The sequence below is a fragment of the Podarcis melisellensis genome (genome assembly GCF_964234715.1).
Source record: "Podarcis melisellensis genome assembly, chromosome: 7".
Taxonomy (NCBI): domain Eukaryota; kingdom Metazoa; phylum Chordata; class Lepidosauria; order Squamata; family Lacertidae; genus Podarcis; species Podarcis melisellensis.
In genome coordinates, this window is record NC_138539.1 from 77324574 (window position 1) to 77333389 (window position 8816).

The following is an 8816-nucleotide window of genomic DNA, read 5'->3' on the forward strand; positions in this document are numbered from 1 at the left end:
GAACAAAAGCACGTTGCGCGGTGTTTCTAAAAAGGAACCTTTATGGTCACTATTATGTAAATAACCTTTGTATTCTGTTAATGCCATTTTAAGTGTCTCCAAGAGATCTCTGCAGGCCAGTCACGTAGCAAAGCTGCCAGTGAGACTGGACAATCCATCTAAAATGCCATTTTGAAAAGACATTTCATTTCCTTGTATAAAGCATTGAGAATCAACCCAGTGAATATCTGCTGGAAGCAATTGCTGCATTCAAGATGCCATGTAATGAAATCCTCTGCCCTTGGCGGTAGGAAATCAATAATTTCTTTATTCAATGGTTGAAATAACAAAACAGAGATTATACCGATCTGGATGAAAATATATCTTATACATGCATAGCTAAAAACAAAGCAATTGCTATGAAGAAGTCTTTGGATGCAATTGTAAGAGCCCACTAGGATCCTGGTAATCCGTTGCAAGAGCGCTGCTTATCACCACCTTACTTGTGACTAGCCTGTTACGAGCAAAAGGCAAGATGGTGGAAAAATCCCTAGCAGAAGTGACTCTTCTTTGTTTTCACCAAACACTGCCCAGTCTCTGTATCCTGGAGCCACAGTAGAATTCACATGAGCTTCTTGTACAGCTTATGAAATATCTGCTGTTCTCCAGTTTTATTATCATTTTTCAAAAGGACACAGTGTTTTGATTAGTGATGGGTGAGCTCCTGTAGGCTTAGTTTGGCTTGGAACAGGCAATTTGATACCGAAACACTCTGAGCGTTGGGTTGGAAATGAGTTATTTCCCTTTTCACTCTCCCCTCCTTTGGTGTGTAGAATGAATGCTGCCCTGGTGACAGGGTAATGACATGTGTCCTGGGGAAATTATATCTTCCAGGATCCCTGGTGCCAGTAACACTGCCATCATGGTGCTCAGGGTGCCAGGGGAAGGTGGAGAAGGGATTTCTTTGGTCCACTTTTTGCCATGGACCAACCCGATCTTGCTTCTGAAGTTGCTTACAGATTGGAATGCAGTTCTCATTCTGATAATGTACCGTATTTTTCGCTCCATAAGACGCACCTTTTCCCTCCTAAAAAGTAAGGGGAAATGTCTGTGCGTCTTATGGAGTGAATGCAGGCGGGAGGCTCTGCTCCCTTTAAAGAGCCGCGTGGAGTGTGTGTACAGCTCTTGGGGGCTTTACCCTGAGGAGGGAGAAGGGCAGCCCATCAGTCCCTTCTCCCACCTCGTGGAAAAGCCCCCGCACAAACGCTCCACGCGGCTCTTTAAAGGGAGTGCGGCTCTTGGGGGCTTTTATCCAGGGAGGGAGAAGGGACTGATGGGCTGCCCTCTGTTCCTTGCCACACCTCCCGGAAAAGCCAGCAAGAGCTGGTGCCAGGCTCTGCTTAGCGCTCTGCTTAGCCCTCCCTCATCCCACCTTGCTGGGAAGCCAGCAGAAGAGGTGCTGCGCAGCTATCGCTCTTGCTCTGCTGGCTTCAGCGAGAGCTGCGCAGCTTGCTCTGCTGGCTTCTCAGTGAAGCAGGAGGAGGGATGGAAGGGTTTAAAGTGAGAAAAGCAAGAGCTGCTTGCAGCTCTGTACAGAATATTTTTTTTCTTGCTTTCCCCCTCTAAAAACTAGGTGCGTCTTATGGAGCAAAAATACGGTACTTCTTTGGATGGATGCAATGCATTTTAGTGCACAAAAATGCACACTAAAACACATATTTTACATAAAAGATCCATGCAAAATGTGTATGTATATTCCTGGTGAATGTATTGAAAATCCTTGACAAGTTTGCCTAATGGCCTGTAGTCCCAAGTGTTTCCCCTTTAAGGACTGAGGTTCTTAAAAAGTGGGTGGAGCCTATGATCCATAGGCTGGAAGCATAAGCTCTAAATACATTGCTAGAGCAAGTTCTCACTACATGCTGGGGCAACAACACTTGCCCTGCCCAGCATGCCCCCCTTTCCTTTGGGCTCTGTTGCCAAACCAGAAGAAGACTCTGTCCAAATACAGCAATCAATTCCAAATCTGTAGATGAAAGCTCCGATTCTGTAGATTGACGGATGAAAGACCAGAGGAATCCATTAAAAAAACAGAAAAAATCAAAGGGACATTACAGGTCCGTGGTCCCTTAACCCAGTTCAGAAAATCTTTATCAAGCATTAATTCACATGCACGGGTTCAGCAAGCCCATGCAATACCCAAGTACAATTCAATGATCGAAGAAACCTTGCCAGTGTAAGGTGAGAGTTAAGGCTATCTCATGTTGGCTCAAGCTCCACAATGCTGGGATGTAAGCTATGGTAGATGCCTCAATGGAGTTAGTACAGTGGTGCCTCACAAGACGAAAATAATCTGTTCCGCGAGTCTCTTCGTCTAGCGGTTTTTTCATCTTGCGAAGCAACCCTATTAGCGGCTTAGCGGCTTAGCGCTATTAGCGGTTTAGCGGCTATTAAAGGCTTAGCGGCTTAGCGGCTAAAAGGCTATTAGCGGCTTAGCGGCTTAGAAAAAGGGGGGGAGCGGAAAAAAATCGCAGGACTCGCAAGACGTTTTCGTCTTGCGAAGTGCATCGAAAAACGGAAAACCCTTTCGTCTAGCGGGTTTTTCGTCTTGCGAGGCATTCGTTTTGCGGGGCACCACTGTAATGATGTTGCGTGATGTTGCGTGATGTTTATCCTCCATGCTCCCCATGGTTATTTTGCTGCCTGAGGCATAAAAGAAGAAGGTAAAGGTAAAGGGCTCCTGACAGTTAGGTTCAGTTGTGGACAACTCTGGGGTTGTAGCGCTAATCTTGCTTTACTGGCCGAGGGAGCTGATGTTTGTCCGCAGAGTTTTTCCAGGTCATGTGGCCAGCATGACTAAGCCACTTCTGCAAAACAAGAGCAGCGCACTGAAACACTGTTTACCTTCCCGCCGGAGCAGTACCCATTTATCTACTTGCACTGGTGTGCTTTTCAACTGCTAGGTTGTCAGGAGCTGGGACCGAGCAACGGGAGCTCACCCCGTCACGGGGATTTGAACCGCCGACCTGCTGATCGGCAAGCTCAGGAGGCTGAGTGGTTTAGACCACTCCTTATTTCTGAATACAGAAGCAGACAGGACTGGCAGTTGTCTTGCATGGGGGATTGTGTGTGTGTCAGGGTGTATGTGTTTGTGGTGTGCATGTATTGGGTGGCATTGTGTTATGAGCTGATGAGGTGTTTGCAATGTAGGCTAGGGCAGCATGTTTGTTGGGGTTTGCCCGGAAGATGCTCAAATGGCTGTGGGGTGTGGTCTTCCATGACAGTTCCTCAGATTTCCATATGTGCTTATGGGCCAAAAAAAGGTTGGCGAATGCTCATCGAGCTACTTCACACCGTACTGTCATAACTAATGGAAATGTCACTGTACGTACGGCAGCTTCCACTAGATGGCTGCCTCAGCAAATGCTGAAGTCCTGGTAAATTGTCACTTCAAAATTTAAAATGCACATGCACAGTAGTTTGCCAATAGTTGCTGTCTTAGGCTTTATGGGGCAGCAAAATCCTGATAACACAAACCTTGATCTGAATTGGGCAGTCTGCAAAGCATCTTGAATTGTGTTGGCCTGTTTTCCAAAGTACTAAATTGGGATCCAAAGTGAATCTTGCGGTCAGTGCATATTTTTATTAATAGTGTCATTAAAGAAGCTCTCAGTGTTCTATCACATTCCTTTAAAAAAACTTAATAAAGAAAATATAAACAATTATAAGGGGGGGAATCATCAGTTCTTTTTTTCTAAAAAAATGTTTAGAGATACTCTCATTGACTCAAGAAAACCACCATTTTATAGTTCAAATTGGGGGAAATAAATACAGCAAATGGACCAAAGTACAAAGATTCGCAAAATGTTTAGGGGTATGCGTACCCCTGCCCCCCAAAAAAGCACTGGGAGTAATCATTTTTATAATGGAATAAGTTGATCTCATATACCTTTCAAACACCGATTGCATATTTTTTTCCTTATCTTTTACATTCACAACTTTCCTTTTCTCGAACTAAATTCTTGTATTCCACAGCGCTCAGGATATTGGTGTTAGTTCTGCGATAGAAGTTAGCTTGATTGTCTCAATGTCCTATGGGGAAAACCAAAGTATTCTGATGGGGAAAATGCTTACCTCTACTCCACATACTGGGTGTCAAGATCAACTCATGCCTGGAACCAGAATAGGACAAGAAAGAAGACCAAAAACAGACCCCAGCATGGCTTGGGATCAGTGGAAGTCAGTATACAATCAGGCCAACCCTGAAACCAAAATGCAGAAAGTTCCACTACTTGGGAAAAACATGAAAAATGGATTCACCCCTTAGTTACTTGGTGGTTATCTCCCAATAACCACTAATGTAACAACCCCATGTCTCAGTTTCTGGTTTCCAGCCCTGGGGATATCACAGATACCCCTGCTAAGAAGATTCCAGTCTGGGTTTTGGCAATTATTTCCTCCTCAATGGCAGCATTACACTACTGATAATATGAGAATTGGGGTTCTGGTTAACAAACAATCCGTACAACTCAGAACAATGCAAATGCTTGTCGGTTCTGCATAGAAACTAATGAATAAAAAATGGTTTGTTTTTGTCTGGCTGGGGGAAAAAATTCTGTTCTGCAGCCTCCTGGAAGATGTCATTTATGTTTGTGTAACAATTTAATTTTAATCTTTTTTTGTTTTAATTAGAAAGCCTTTGCTGATGCTCACTGCAGCTTAGGGAGTTCCCTCCTCACCATTTGACATAATTTCTAATTTATACTTGGTCAAAACCTCCCAGATAGCTGTAAATACATTTAGCATTATTAGAGAAAAACAAGTAGATTGGTGAACAAAAAGTGTGATTGACACTGTGAAGACAGAAAGGAAGGCAGAGCAAAGCTGAACTCCTCAGCTTTTTTGCCACACAATATTAAACCCTGTGCCTTTCTTTAGGAATTCCACAGTGAGGCCTACAAGTTGCAGCATTATGTTGCAGCACAGCCCCTTCTCCTAAGATTGGTGCTCTTGTTTGTGGGTATAAAATGGGGTGTGTGTGAACATTTGGCTCACAAACCAAATGTGGCCTGTCAAGCCTCTCCATTTTGCCTTGCCAGGCCATTTGGGGGAAGCCACACCCACCGGCCCCACACCTGATGTCAAAGTTATTGTGCGGAAAGCCAGCAACGACAACACTGAGGCTGCAATTGTAATGCTCATTTACAAGCGAAGAGAATTGTTTAGGAGTGAAAATGAAAGCTTTGGTGAACCCACAGAGAGCCCACCTTGTGTTAAAGGCAAAGTTAAAGGTAAAGGGACCCCTGACCATTAGGTCCAGTCGTGGCCGACTCTGGGGTTGTGGCGCTCATCTCACTTTATTGGCCGAGGGAGCCGGCGTACAGCTTCCAGGTCACGTGGCCAGCATGACTAAGCCGCTTCTGGCGAACCAGAGCAGTGCACGGAAACGCCGTTTACCTTCCTGCCAGAGTGGTAACTATTTATCTACTTGCACTTTGACATGCTTTCGAACTGCTAGGTTGGCAGAAGCTGGGACCGAGCAATGGGAGCTCACCCCGTTGCGGGGATTCGAACCGCCAACCTTCTGATCGGCAAGTCCTAGGCTCTGTGGTTTAACCCACAGTGCCACCCGTGTCCCCACCTTGTGTTACCTGGCCTATATATAGTGGTACCTCGGGTTAAGTACTTAATTCGTTCCAGAGGTCTGTTCTTAACCTGAAACTGTTCTTAACTTGAAGCAGCACTTTAGCTAATGGGGCCTCCTGCTGCTGCTGCACCGCCGGAGCACGATTTCTGTTCTCATCCTGAAGCAAAGTTCTTAACCCGAGGTACTATTTCTGGGTTAGTGGAGTCTGTAACCTGAAGCATATGTAACCCGAGGTACCACTGTACTTAGCTACAGAGATTGTACCTTTCCCAATTGTGCTGCCTTGTGCTAAATACAATCCTGGTGGCCTAGACAATTGAGCCAGCACTCTGAAGGCAGCCCGGTTTAGGGGAATTTTTTATGTTTGATGTTTTCTTGTGTTTTTAATGTTCTGTTGGGAGCTGCCCAGAGTGACTGGGGAAACCCAGTCAGATGGGTGTATTATTATTATTATTATTATTATTATTATTATTATTATTATTATTTCTGTTTCCAACCAGGGAAACGGACATCTACCTATTGCACTATGTGATGGGAAAGCAATGCATCTGAAGTTCTCTGGTCAGATCTTGCTTCTAAGAAGGGGAAGGAAAACAGAGCTTTAAAAGGAGGAGGAAGATGCAAACTAATTCTACTTCTAAAGAAGGAAGCTAAGGAAAAAAAGGAATGTGCATATTTTTGGGTATGAATATGAATGATCTTGTGGATGCCCATGCCTGCCACTGACTTAAGTAACTTCCACTGGCAGACATGACCATCACCCACTCTTGCCATGCCACCACCAACCCACTGTTGCTTGCAGTCGTTGGGGTCAAAAATGTTGCCCACCCCGATGTGGAAAATTGCTGATTACTCCTCTCCAGCTCTTTTGCACCAGTCTGGGAAGTTAGTCACAGTTAGGTCCCACTGTAGCCATTTGTTGCGTTTGAAAGACGTCATTCAGTGTATGTCTCAACTAGGCTGTTTAGCCTATGGTTACCAGACGTCCCCATTTTCCGGGGACAGTCCCCAGATTTACAAATCTGTCCCCGGACAAAATCCATCCCTGGAATGTCCCTGGATTTCATTTAATGTCCCCAGATTTATATGTGTTGTATATTTTAAGTGTTGTAGATTTATTGGTAGGGAATGAATGTTGTGTGATTGGTTCAACGGCACAAGACACATCATATGGGGGCTTCCGACGAGGCAAAATGGCAGACACCACAGCAGCGAACAGCTCCTGGAGCCAGCCAGAGCCAACTGTGCTACCAGGCTGGGTTTGTGCTGCTGAGACTGCTGCTGCCTCCACCAATGCCAAGGGGGAACTGCTGACACACACACACACACACACACACACACACACACTGTGACCCAAATCAAGCTGGCGCAAGAGCACCCAGTCACCCGGTCAATTGACTTCTCTTTAAAAAAAAATGTCCCTGGATTCTTTGAAAAAAAATCTGGTAACCTTCGTTTAGGCACCAATATTAAGCAATGAGTTAGAAGTGCTTTTTAGAATTAGCAGACTAACACCGGGATTAGAAAATTCGTTTTGTAGAACCAGGAGCTCAATGCACCATGGAAGAGAGTTTGTATATAACTGGGGGGAAATACATACAGTATTTGCATTTTTGGTACTGCTTGAATACCCTAAATCAACAATAGTCTCAATTCTATTAAAGTAAGGTCTGTGTTATTTACACACAAAGTAGTGTTTGAAGAATGTATAGGATAGTTTCCATATTTCAACAAGATGTCTGTGGGCTGGTTCTGTTGTCTATGCAGTTCATTCAGCTGCTGAAAGGTTCTTTGAAGGACTTGCTAAAGCATGTTGAATGACAGTGAATCCCTGATATGAAATTACAGCCCTCACTAAATCACTATGCTTCACTTCTACTCAACATTTGCAGGATCTGCATATAACTAAATGTACTAAGCATCAAGTTCATTTCAATGTTGTAGGTTTACTGCTGACATTCAGTGTCAAAACCAGCTTTCCCCCCACTAATCTTGGTGCCGGGCTTTCAACGTGGCTTTCGTTAAAACTATAGAGCAGAAAGACCATAAAAGACAGGACATAACAATGAATCTTAGAATGCAATCTACAAATTAATATGGAAATGTAGTAACACATATATCTGCCATTTAATTTCTTAAGAGGCAACACAGAACTAATAAATGGACAAATTAGTATAGAAGTAACATCGCATAGTAATTTGGGTATTTAGCGTTAATTAATGTCTGCTTATTGTTATGTGTCATCTGTAATTGAATTCTGCTAATGCTAATAAATTACTGTAGACAAAGTCGGCGGTGGAATGACACCACCAGACAAATCCCTTAGTAGCTCTCCTTGTCATTGAGAGGGAGTTTCGAATGCATATTGTGTTGAGGCCTGAATAGATCACTAAACTTCATGAAAATGTATGTATCCAAGAGAACAAAAGGGAATACGAACATTAGAAAGCTATAAAGAGATTACACAGGGATTATTTTAGAAACACTGAAGCATGTTTTCTAATATAAAGACAGTTGTGGGGGAAGAAGGCATTGTTTCGTTCCCTCTCCCTCGGAACAGGGAGAAACTCAGTGTAGCCTTTCCGGAGTTGGTTTGCCTCAGAGGACAACACTTTGAAGCACTATGACACAAAGCATTCCCGTAATCCTCATTGGAGTGGTGTGGAGGACGCAACTGGGCATCTGGGGAGCATGCTAACTGGGGACGCAACTGGGCATCTGGGGAGCCTTCCAGATGCTCATAAGAGCAGGCCTGCAGGATAAGACTAAACATACTCCAACATCTTTTTCCCACAGTGGATAACCAGATGCATTTCGGATGCCCACAAGCAAAATGGGACTACAATGGTACCTCGGGTTGCATACGCTTCAGGTTATATATGCTTTAGGTTACAAACTCCGCTAACCCAGAAATATTAGCTCGGGTTAAGAACTTTGCTTCAGGATGAGAACAGAAATCGTGCTCCAGTGGCGCGGCAGCAGCAGGAGGCCCCATTAGCTAAAGTGGTGCTTCAGGTTAAGAACAGTTTCAGGTTAAGAACGGACCTCTGGAACAAATTAAGTACTTAATCCGAGGTACCACTGTATATATTCCGTGATCCCCAGAAACTGTTATTCAGATACACACTTGATCTTAGCCAAAAGGCCGAGAAGCGGACCACAATAAAGCTGTGTGTGTTATTTGGAGACA